Source organism: Cinclus cinclus, chromosome Z (assembly GCF_963662255.1).
Source record: "Cinclus cinclus chromosome Z, bCinCin1.1, whole genome shotgun sequence".
NCBI lineage: Eukaryota > Metazoa > Chordata > Aves > Passeriformes > Cinclidae > Cinclus > Cinclus cinclus.
The window spans coordinates 85,080,152-85,092,259 of NC_085084.1; the positions used below are offsets into that span (position 1 = coordinate 85,080,152).

At 44.8% G+C, this 12,108-nt stretch overlaps 1 protein-coding gene across 5 annotated transcripts in view; it reads left to right on the plus strand.

Annotated features, from left to right (window-relative positions):
• Positions 1–12,108, plus strand: part of NEDD4L (NEDD4 like E3 ubiquitin protein ligase) — an 86,541-nt gene that overhangs the window by 13,041 nt on the left and 61,392 nt on the right. For 2 of the 5 annotated variants that reach the window (XM_062514076.1, XM_062514078.1), the window contains exon 1: positions 11,910–11,994. The exons of 1 other annotated variant lie outside the window; for it this stretch is intronic. The gene's annotated coding sequence lies outside the window, so the exon portion shown is untranslated. Of the gene's footprint in view, positions 1–11,909; positions 11,995–12,108 lie in introns of those variants that run through there. 2 more of the 5 variants (XM_062514079.1, XM_062514075.1) reach the window with 2 other exon arrangements.

Below are 12,108 nucleotides of genomic sequence, written 5' to 3' on the forward strand. Positions count from 1 at the left end.
ACTGCTGACCCAGGTGCGGTGGTTTGGTTTGATTTAGTTGCCCTCAGGGTGTTGCTGTGCCTGGCAACTTCGGTTTTTTTGCTGACCACTTAAGCACTTTGCTTAGTGTCACAAGTTCCTTACTAGCATTTGTGTTTCCTGGAGCTGTTCCCTGATCTTTGGAGCAGATTTTGCTGTGTTCAGTATAAGCAGCTGCAGTATGGGTTGGATACAGAACAGATAGCATCCCATGGAATGTGTTGGGTGGTGTGTTGTTGTGGAGCCCTAGGCCATCTCCAGTGGGAGCCTGTTAGAGGAGGCAGTTCTGTGCCACTGCAGTTTGGGCTCTGCAGCTCCAAGCTGGTTTTCTCCCTTTGCTTTGTACAAAAATTGGACTTTGTGTAGATCATCTTGTTATTTCTGGAAGGGGATGTGACTTCTTTTAAACCTGCCTGGAGGAAACTGAGTTTGTTCTTCAGACTTGTGTTAATTTGTGTGATCCCAAGAGCTTTTCGCTGCTGTACTTCAGTCACTGTAATATGCATTTGTGTTCTTGGAAGAAAAATCCTGTTCTTTATTCCCGAGGTTGTTGACTGAGCTCTCTGAAAGTCCTTGTGGTGTCAGGAGCAACCAGCCCCGTGTGTACCTCATCATCTCTGCAGGTAGCAATGTGATACAGGGTCATGTGTAAGCAGGTAGAAGCAATAATTTCTTTACACAACTGGTTGCTGTGGAAGCTGATCCACTGCCTGTACCTTGCCTGAGGAATTCAGCATTGCTGTGGCCTCTGCTCCCTTCCTTTTCTGCCACTTGGAGGAACATGCATCTGTGCTTCCCCAGGACAAGGTCCTGCTCTGGGATGCTGAATGACTGACCCTATTGCAGTGCTTCTGCAAAACATAGATTCTGAATGTGCCTTTTGTTTGGGGCATGGAGCCCCAGTTTGCATCCAGAATGCCTGGCAGGACACAAAGTGCAGCCTTTGTTTTAGATAATGAGTGGTGAATATTTTAATGAGCGTTTCTTAGTCTAGTCAGTGTCAAGTACCATTTTGGGGACAAGAGACTGAGCTAACCTCTGAGCTTGGTCTGGCAACAATCTATTTATTGATAGAATTTCACAAATTTTTAAGGAATTCCCCGTAAACAATACAACTAAAAACCAAAACAAATAGCCACCCCAAATCCAATAACCAATGCAAGCAACACTCTAACCCCTCCTAAAACCCTTCCCAGCCTTCCATCAATATATGCGGAAATTACTGATACAGACCAAAAAAAGCACTCAGTATCACTACCACTGTACTTGTTTTTCTTTAGACTCTGTTCTTTTACAGTGTGTAAAAGACAAGCATATTCCATTAAAAGGAAGAAAATGCCTTTAAATTAAGATAGTGCCTACTTTATTCCTCTTCAAAAGCACCTTCAGTGCACGTGTGCATGGGGAAGAACTTCTGCAGCTGAATTACTCAGTCTCCTGCATTTGGCATATTCTTTTACTCCAGTTATTTTTCATACCACCTTAAATTCTGTTCTCATCTTCAGCTGTTCATAACATATCCCTGTATGTCAGTGGATGCACTGGAGAAAAAGTGAAGAATTCCACTGTGGGATTTGTCCTTCCAGCCAGGAGGGGCTGTGTTTGCTCCTGCTCAGTCGCCCAAATCTAGTCAGCCTTTAGCCTGGGTTAGTAACTGAACAGTTTTCTTCCTCTTTGTGAGACACCACAGTTCTCAGGTGGAAGAGCCTGCTAGCCCTAGGCTATCCATTTGTATGACTAATAAATACTCATAATGAGCAGAAAGAGTCAAATCTTTGTCAAGGGCTGCTGTGTTTGTAAAGTGAGCAGGAAAGGAAGGGGGAAAAGGAGGCAGAACGTGGTGTGCAAGTAGGTTGGAAACAGCAGGACTACAAGCAGGATCCAAAAGCCTGTCACGAGCTGTTTCTGGTGAGGGCAGATCCTTTCCCCACTGACTTGGCCTTTTCACTGTTTGAGTGGCTGGTTTTTCTCCCCTAATCTGGGCAGCGGCTGTAATGGAGGGGTTCTTTCTCCAAATGAGAAATTCCTGGGGAGCAAAGCCTTCATGGATAAGAGGTACCACTAGAGGCTATGACTTGTTATTTGTTTAAAAGAAGAAACTTGATCAAGATGAACAAGAGAAGCTAAAGGAGTAAAGTGCTGGAGTGGCTGACAACACCACTCACTGAAATGTTAATGTGTTTGGAAGAATTTTTTCACCAGAGGAGGTTGGAAACTCATACAGTAACATTAATTATTAACTGCAGCCAAGAGCTGGAAGATCTAATTTAATTTCTGGTTGGATAATGGGATGATTCATGCAACAAATCAAACTGTGTCAGAAAATGTAGTGTCTCTGTGAAAACAGACATCTTCAGCTTCTGCTCTGAGCTAAAGCTACTGCAGGTAAGCTATTCCAACAGCTAAAAAGTGGAAAGTACAGGCTGAATTCCCTGCAGATGCCAGGCTGTGATCCACAGGAATTAGGAGTTAGTGCCTTTTCCAGTCTGAGCAAACCCACCTCCCTCAGCCTCTCTGCTTCTGCCCCCAGCACACTTTGTCCAGTGAGGCACAAGTAAATCCATTTTCCCCAGGCTCTGTAGAACAGTAACAAGAGCACTACCTCACTTGAGGCACTCCAGGGGCTGTTAGAGAGGTGACTTGTGGGTTCTGGTATCTCAGGGTAATTGCAGTGTAACCAGCTCTTCCCTCTGGCAAACACTTCTGCCAGCCTGGCATGTCCCAGCTGGCTGAGTGTCCATCACTCAGGGTACCTGAGCCTTGTGTCTTTCTGAGACTGAGGCAGTTCAGAGGTATTTCAGGTTTTAAGAATCCCACTGGCCTTTCCTTGTCAGTTGGTGTAGTTTTCCTGCTTTCAAGGTTTTTCCAGCAAAGCCTGTTTAAGCAGCTCCCTGTCCCACCTTCTTCCAGGTGAAACAGCCACAGGTGCAGCTCTGGGCTGTGGGTGTGTGCCGTGGAATCGATCCCTGGAATTATCTGGGTTAGAAATGAGCCTCCAATCACAGTTTATTGTTGGATTACGCATTTATTGAATGTGTGTTTTGTCATTAAACAGTGCAGCCACTGATGGTTTATGGTTTGGAATCATTAAATATCTAGCAAGAATATAGATTGTGGTTACATAAACATGTTTGTGTGATCGGTTGGCAACTAGCTGGGCTACTGGAGTGCATGCAGCTCACTTCCCCTGTGTCATACAGGATCTTTGCTTGCTCTGTGACACCTTCCACTAGACCAGGTTGCCCCAAGCCCTGCCCAGCCTGGCCCTGAGTTTGGAATCTCATTAACCAGAGTAAGCAAGAGAGTCATTCATTACTGCTGAATTCGGGTGGGGAGTGGGTATGTCCCCTGCATACTGATGGAGGCTTTTGGATAAATCGGTGGATTTTTGTGGGAGCTGATAGTTTAAAATACAGTGTTACACTGGATTTATGTGCCATTTCACATAGGAAAAAGGAAGATGATTGTATTAGGTGTAAGGTATAATTTTTCACGTTTTAAAAGTTTGAATGTTTAGGGCCTAGTGCATCTCATGAGATCAAAAAACACCAGTTCATGATGTTTAATTTTTTTTTTTTAATAATTAAAATATGAGTGTATCAGAGGTTGATCTAGTGAAAGGTAAAGCCTTTGTGTTGTGCTAGAGCAGCTTTCAAAGCAAGTCCTCCTGTCAGGTCCTTCTGTGGGTCCTTATGCAGGCTGCTTATTGGGAATTCAGACCCTTTCTTGTTACTGGACAGGGTTGTCAGACATCCACTGGGGACATGGATTTTTAGTGTTTCTCTTTTGCCAAGTCACTTTTGAAGTACTGCTGGACCCTGATGTGAGGATAATGAGGATTTGAAATTAAACCAACCTGCCTTGTTCTTTTGCCAGTGTCAGGACCAGTGTCCTATACACAGAATCATCATTCCTTTGCTTATGGTAGTTTGTGCATGTCAGAAAGTGGGATACTTGTCCAAATAAAACCTTGGTGTTTTAATCAATCAGTTTGGTTTCTGTATCCCCAGAGGGAAGGAAAAGAAGTTCTGTCAGACTTTTTTCTTTAGGAATTTTCTGTTAAAATTTGCAGTAAATGTTCAGTTTGGGTGCAGATGGGCTTGGTGCTGGTCTGTCATGCAACATCAAGATTGGATGTGGTCTTAGGGTGATTTTGTTGGGTCTTTTTAAAGCTAAGTCCATACAGGGGAGTCACTGTCAGGCCACAGATTGCTACAAACGTACCAGTTATTCCCAGTGAAAGCTTTGTTCAGGTTTTTAATAGCAACAGGTACCAAACGCTTTTCTTTTTCTCTGCTCCCACCAAAGATTAAACACTTCTCTTATCTTGTCCAAAGAAAAGCAGATCAAGGTTTCCTTTGGAAAGAGACTTTCCTAGACTGTAAATGTATGGCAAATGTAAATGTATGCCTGATGAGTCAGCAAATATACTCTCCTGCCCTTAGGGTGTCAGTGGGCATTGTGGTATCGGGTCGAAGGTTGGACTTGGTTATCTTGGAGGTCTCACCCAGCTGTAATGGTTCTGTGATTGCTGCATGAGACACTGGAGAGCACAGTCAGTGAGGGTGTGCAGAAAACTGTGTTTTACTTACATGAATTCTTTAAGTGATATAAATAGGTCTGAAAGTTACATAAGGAGAAAAAAGTCTTGTGTGGTACAGCAAGTCCATTAAATGGAAGTTCTTTTGCATCCTCTTAGGTGTTTCCAAAGCTCACAGGTGGCCTGGTTCAACACGCTTTCTAAAATTGCTCAAGTATATCTAACTGCAGGGAGTTCAGTGGGTTTATATAAAAACAGATCACAATTCACTTGGAACACTTGGTTTTTTAAAACATGTAGTAAAAATACCTTGTGAGCAGATTTTCAGGAGGGCAGCACTGTGGTTTGATTGTTGTTTGTTAATTGTGTGCTTTCAGCATTGGCCTGGGCGTGTGGACTCCTGGTCCCAGGCACTGTCGCTGTTGTGGGGGTACCTTTGGTCCCCATGCACCACTCCTGGTGTCTGTGTTCTCACTTGCTCATTCCAGTTTTGTGTGCTCTTTCCTGCTGCCTTGGCCTCCTGGAAGAGCAGCATCATTGTACTGTCCCTCTAAGACAAACTTGTGCCTTGATGAAATTCTGCCTGGTGTTTTTTTTCTGCTCAGGGTGTCACTGCAGCCAAGGAAAACATGAATATAGTCCCTCTTCTTCAGAGGACTGAAACAGAACCTAAATCACTATTGTAAAACATTTACTGTTCTTCTGTTATTAAAAATATCTGAGCTTATGAATACCATAGTTCTCCAAACTCTGCAGTTCTTTTACTGCTTACTGATGTTTGCTTTATCTTATGATTGCTGCTGTGTGAGAATCCTTGCTCAGCCAGAAGTGTTCTGGAGGACCAGGTATGCTCCATGAACTGACCAATGCATTGTAGCCAGGAGGGTCTTTGTGATCCAAACTGCATAGCCTCCTTTTCTCCAAAAGCTTTTAGTTTTAGTTGCTCTAATTTTGCAATCTGTGGAGAAAATAATGGGGTTTTTACAAGTACATTGCATCCTGCAGTGAAGAACTCTGTGGATAAGAAAGGCACAGTTTGATTTACTCTTGGTTTTGGTGAGGAGGAGTGTGATGAACATGTGCAAGGGCAAAGTTCTGAGCTAGCTTCCTAGGCTGCTTGTGGTAAAGCTGAAAGGAGATTTTAATGTCCCTGCTTGAGCCAGATGAGTTGTAACCAAGTGACCTTTTAAGTTTGTTTTCTGTCCTGAACTTGCAAAGGAGAATGGAGATTTGGGTCATACCCTGGTACATGGTTTTGTTTGCATTGCACAACTGAGATTTTATCAAACACTGTTGGCAAAATTGCCACTGACAATTTCAAGATTAGTAAGATATTGCAAGAATTATAGTGAGACGTAGCACATTCTGTTGCTATGGCTTTCAGAAAGTCACTGTGATGTCCTCAGAGATCGAGCTGGTTCCTTGGGGTGCTCTTGGCTGCTTTCCCTGGGAATGATGGTGACAGCCCACCAAACAGGGCACCCCACTTGGATTCTCCCTCCTGGGCTGCCCAGCACTGTTTGATGTAAGGGAACAGGATAAGCCAATTTGGGAATACTCTCTGCAGGAGAATAGCTTCCTAAAGCACTTTTTTTTTTTACTCAGCCCTATGTGGCTTGGTTTAATCCACCAAATCAAAGTAAGAATCAGCGCAGCTCTTCTGGTTTCAGTTACTGGGAGATTTAGGAGAAGCCTAACATGACTATTATGCTTGTTGTGGCCAACGTTGGCCCTTAAGTAGATGGCACACAGTTGATTTTGCTTTGGAACTGCAGATCCAGAGTGATGTTCCCCCTGCATATGGGAAGAATTAAGAGCAGTGTGTGTTTGGGTGACTGTGTGTGTGTAGCACACTGAGTTGCATGTCTGAGTTTTCATTCAGGAAACCAGAAGTGCCACAGTTAAAACATTGAATTAAAGGTTTGTTGTCTTTTCCATTTGGATTTGTTTTGCCACCAAAACACCTAGTTAAAGATGTGTTATCATTTTTAGTACGTTATGTTTTGCAAACTTTCAGATATAATAAAATTAGAGATGAGGTGCTCAGTGGATGAAACCGGATTCACAGAGTCTCTACGTGCAGGTAACATTCCAGTGGGATCTGGTTTCTCTCCTCGCAGTCAGTGGAAATTTACCTCGCTGGCACCTATCATGGGTTGGAATCAAAAATGTCTCAACACAGAGAGCGGGGGAAAAAAAAGCCAAACTGAACCGAACCAACACTCCCCCACCGTGGCTCAGGTGAAGCTCTCTCCAGGTGAAACCCAAGCTCTCTGGCCTTTCCCCTCGTTGCCTTGGTGATGGCCATTTATTGCCTCCTTCTGGCTGAACTTCCGCGTGTGCAGGCGGAGGCGGCAGGTGAGCAGCGGTGCCCACTGGAGTTCTCGTCTCGGCGCGGGGTCCGCGGTAAGTGCAGCTCCTGGTGCATCCAGGGGACAGCTTGGCACCCTACACGGGCTGTGTGCAGCTCGGAAAGGAGGGGAGTCAACCTGCCCATCTTGGGCTGCTCAGCTCGGAGGTGGGTTTATATACCTTTGGAAAAATACGTTAAATGTTTAATGTTCCTTGCGTGACAGCTGTTCAAATATGGGTTTTTATTGATCCGGCCGTTGTGCCTTTCACACTTGTCTGTTCATTTAAACGAGTCAACCTTCTAATTTTATACCCCCATCGATTGTTATTTCAGGCTGGTCTCTTAATGCGTATGCTACATGTGTCATGGGATTGTCTGTCCTGGTGGAAGCTGACATCTGCAGCTTTCCTTCTTACACCAGGCTGGATTGCTGTGGCTTTCTTTCAGTGTGCATTCGGAACGTGCACACGTGTATTCCAAAGCTTGTTCGGGTTGGTTTTACAGCACTTGTGTGCAGGTGTAGCCAGTGCTGGCTGAGCTGTGTCTCCCGTATCACCCTTTGGATGGACAGCGTTTCACCATGCCTGTGGGGGAGAAGGCAGCTCAGGACACTGTGTTTGGCCCGCCTTCTTTCTCTTCTGCTGTCACAACTCTTCCCTAAACTCCCCAGCTCCAGGGTATTTTACTAATCCAAGGGTAGGACTTAATAAGTTTTCTTTATGTAAGTGCTTTAATGGGTCTTAGGAATTACTTGGCTTTCCAGAGCAACTGGAGAAAGTGAATGTGGTGTGTGTTTAACGAAGAATTAACAAAACGTGGATCATACAGATAAATATATATACAAAAGTCTCCTAAATCTGGAAATACATCTGTTTTCTTTCATATTTTTTGAGGTGAGTTGAGGTTTGTTCACTGTTGATGAAGTCTGGGTTTTGATCTATGGTAGGCTTCCAGTTGCACAGCTTGGTTCTGTCTAAACAAGCAGAGTCCTCTGAAATGGCACTGTGAACTGCAGCTAAGAGAACACAACCTGTGTAAAGGTTATCCTTCAGCAAAGAGGAGAACTCTGTAACCTTTGACATGTTTTGGGAAGGCAGAAGTATGTAAACTTCACGTTAATGATTGGACAAAGCAGAATTCGGTGTGGATGTGAGGTGCAGTGGAGCTCAGCACTAATAGGTAACCAGGCCCTTCAGGGCAGGGGCTGCAGCAGCTGGGGAGGCTGGGTTTGGGGGCAGGGACAGCTCAGGAATGCTCACAGCTCCACAGCCATCCCCACCGGCACACACAGCCTCACATTCCCAGCAGCCCAGCCTCACCAGTGCATTGAATCATAGTGCTCAGGGCAGACTGCTTGGAATTCCTGCTTGTGTTCTGCACTGGAGGTGCCAGAGTGGAACTGCAGCATCAGCTCTGGGGCTGCACACAGCACAGCCTGGCCTCTGGAAGCAGGAGCCACCCAGGGTAGGGAGCTCTTCCAGGCTCAGTATGCTCCAAGCAAGGTTGAAATAGGATAGAAAAATGTCTGTGGGGTGAGCTGAACTTCTCTTTCGAACTGTGCTTCAAATAGCAGCTTATGATATGTGCTTTACAAAGCAGGGAGTTCAATGGAATACAAAAATTGCAGTCAGGTGTTCACTTCCTGCACAGAAGGTGAATACAGTTTAATCTCATCACCAGACAAGTATTTCTTTCTGCTGTGTAATTTCAACTCTGAGCAGAACCAAAGATTCTTCCTTGGCAAAAGGCAACTCAAGCGGCAAGTGATTTCTGAAGCCTCGTCTCCCCTTAACTCTTCCCAGCTTGCTATTTCCTGCCTCCTGATCTCTGTGATGTTGCAAGGAGGAAAATTTGGCTGCTTGTGGAAGGATGGGGCGGGATGATAAGCAGATGAGGGTGAGTGCTGGCCTCTTGAGTGCAGGCGGAGGGAAGGAGTATCCCAAGATTGTGTCCTGTAGCGTGCAGTTGCCTCCACTGCTTGCGGACTCAAAGGGATATGGGACACTCTTGCCAGAAAATAGGAGTTTGTGTGGGGAAATTGCTCTTTAAGAATATGTTAGGTACTTGATCACTGATGGAAGTCTTTCATTCCAGATATTTAACAGCCAATAAATTGTGCTCTGCAGCTTTTGTGTGGATCAGGTGGTCTGGGCAGTTTGAGTCTGAGTATGTGCTCAGCAGTGTCAGTCCATGTGGCACCTGAAGCTGTTCAGCTGGGAGAACTCACAGTTACACCATTGCTTGTGGCATCTCTTTCCCGTTTAAGATGCAGCCAGGCTAATTAAGCAAATGCTTTTTTAGAGTCCCACAGAAGAGCCATCTTGCTCCAGCAGGGAGCTGTCCCTCACCCATTCCATGTGGTGCTTGGGGAAGGGTGTCGGTGGTGGCTCAGCCGCGGGTGCTTGGAAGAGGCTCTCTGTCCCTGCAGGTTTCCCTCGGTGTGGCTCCTCCGCAGGAGCCTTGTTCCTGCAGCGTGTGTACCTGGTTCCTTGGCTGGAGTCCCGCAGAGCTGTGCTGTGTCTCTCATCAGCCTTGTTACCCTGCTTTGCTTGCTGTCTTTTGTTCACTTGCAAGCGAGGACTCCAGCTGTACATTAGTTATCCTTCAGCCTCACTGTCTGCCATGTTGGATCCCCGCTTCTTAATCCTCCTGATCTGTCTCCTTATCCCATTCTCTGCTTGTGGTGGGATCACTTCATTATCTGGGGTTTGGAGTCTGAGTCTTCTCATGCAGAATTTTTCTGTGGTTAGAGGTCTCTGTCATTGTGCCCTGGGTTTACAACAAAAACCAACCAAAATCCTAATTTTGTTGTACAGTCTTTTTGGAGAGGGCTGGGTGGAAACCTGCATCAGGTAATTGGTACTCTGTGAGTTTCAGGCTGTGCCCAGCCAAGCAATCCTTTATCTGATTTTTTGGTGGACAATGAAGTGAGATCACCTCGCTGCTGCCGAAATAATTTAACTCCTTTTTTACCTGGACACAGCACATTTGGAGATAAAGGAAGAAATTGCCATACAAGGAGTCAGCAAAAGTTAATACATATGGCACATATGTATTAACACAATCAGTGATTGAGGAGGTGGTTTAGCTGTTTTTTAAATAACATTACATATATATGTGTACCTATTTTGTGTATGTGAAAATTGGAACAAACATTTGCAAAAGCACTTGTTGTGCTTGTTAAATTGGAATACTGAGGAGAAGCTAAGAGCCTCCTCGCAGGAGGGAACTGGGTCATAGCTTTTGGGATACTTAAAGTGCATATGACCCTTCAGGTATGCTTTTGAGAATCTGTTTAGATCTTCTGGAGCATTATCTTTTGTATCTTGCGAAACTCAGGGATCCTCCAGTAGTGGGACCTCCTCTTGCATTTTTTTATCTCTCAAAGATGGTGGAGGGGATGATTTGTTTGTGTTTTCAGTTGATTTCTTTTGAATCAGTTAATATGCAGAGTGCAGGAAGAAGATGACACTCTAGCAAAGTTGATGTTGGACTTTGCTAGAGGGAATTTGTGTAGCATTGTTAACATAGAAACGGCTATTGGAACTTCTCTAGTTCTGCTTCGGTGAGGTCTGAACAGTCCTGTTCAGAGTTCCTGCTTGGGTTTTTCTACGCTGTATTCTCTTATTGAAGGAATTCTCTTGATCGCAATTTATAAGTTCATTGCCTTTTGTGTTTTAAAAATGCTCTAGAAAACCAGGCACATGGTACATAGGAAAAAAATTCAATATCCGCTAAAGTGCATCCATTGAATTGCTCTTTTTTCACATGCTGTTTTGTTTGCCTCTCAGCTAAGCTTTGGGCCCTTTTGGGGGAAAAAAAGCCTGTTCCCTAATTAGAAACTACCGTGCAGTGTTAAGTGCTGCTGGGGAGAATACCAAACACCAGGTTTACAGGAAGGATTTGTGTCTTATGTTGTTTTACTGCAGCCCAGTTTCTCGGGCAGGACGTGTGCCAGGGTGGAACTTGCCCTGCAAACAGGTGCAATGGGACTGTTGTTTTCTGATCCCGTTTCTGCGAGTCCTTCCAGAGGGATGAGTTGGGCTGCCCAGGTATGGCTTTACTTTGGGTCTGGTCCTGACCTTCTCATAGTCGGAAAATCTGTGCCAAGACAGCTGACAAAGCTGTGTCTGGCTTTCAGCTGCCTAAAGCAAACAGACCAGGAGCAAGCTGTGGGAAAGTGTAATTGTTTTCTGAACAGGCTTCAAGGAGCAGTGTCAAGTTACTGTAATTGAGTCCAGCATCTTGCAGCTCTGGGAGGCTTATCAGAGGAGAGAAGGTATCACTGATATGGGGGACTGCAGAACCTGTTTCTGTAGAAGACTTTCCAGGTTTCATTTCAGTGGCATCTTTGTGCTGCTCAAACAGGGTGAATAAAAATGAAGTAAAAAAAGGCCATTCTTAGTGATGTTCCTCAGGCGCTTCATGTAATGAAGTGATAAACTGAGCATCAGGCTGATGCTCCAGTGATGTGCATCTGCAGGACTTGCCATCTGTCGGTGAACTGTGTCAGCTGGTTTGGAGCTCTCTACGTGTATACCAAGGTGGTGAGACAGGCTTAAAATTTAATTTTTAGGGTTTATTTTTAACTGTGCACCCTGAATTTTTACACCACAGACAGCTCTCATTACTAAAATGTTATGAATAATTTCCCTTGTGTTTGAAGAGCTTTAGTGTCAATGCAAAATTAATTCGTGGCAATATGGATCACTTAGGATGTGAAATGGCCCTGTTCAGCAAATACTCTTCTACTTTTATTGCTATTATTGTTACAATATTATTGCTGTGATGTTATTACTGTTATCTACTATTACTCTCTTTATTGAACTCTTAACAGCTCTGACTGGACTCAAATACTCCTCGTGGCTGGATTCAGATAAGACTTCCAAGAGCTGGTTCTTTTCCAGATCCTCCTTAGGAGAGACTCCTGCTATCTGCTAACCTTTTGTTGCTCCACAAAATTACCTACAGCAGCATAAACACTAAACCCGCTTTCTTTTTTATCACAGGAGGAATCTCGCATCCTCAGGGTGAAGGTGGTGTCCGGCATTGATCTGGCAAAGAAGGACATCTTTGGAGCCAGGTGGGTGTCGTGCAGCGCCTGCAATCCCTGGAACACCATCAGCTCGGCAGGGCTGCAGCCCCTGCAGGTGCTGGGTGTGCCCTGGCAGAGTTGTTCATGCAGCTCTGGCTGCTC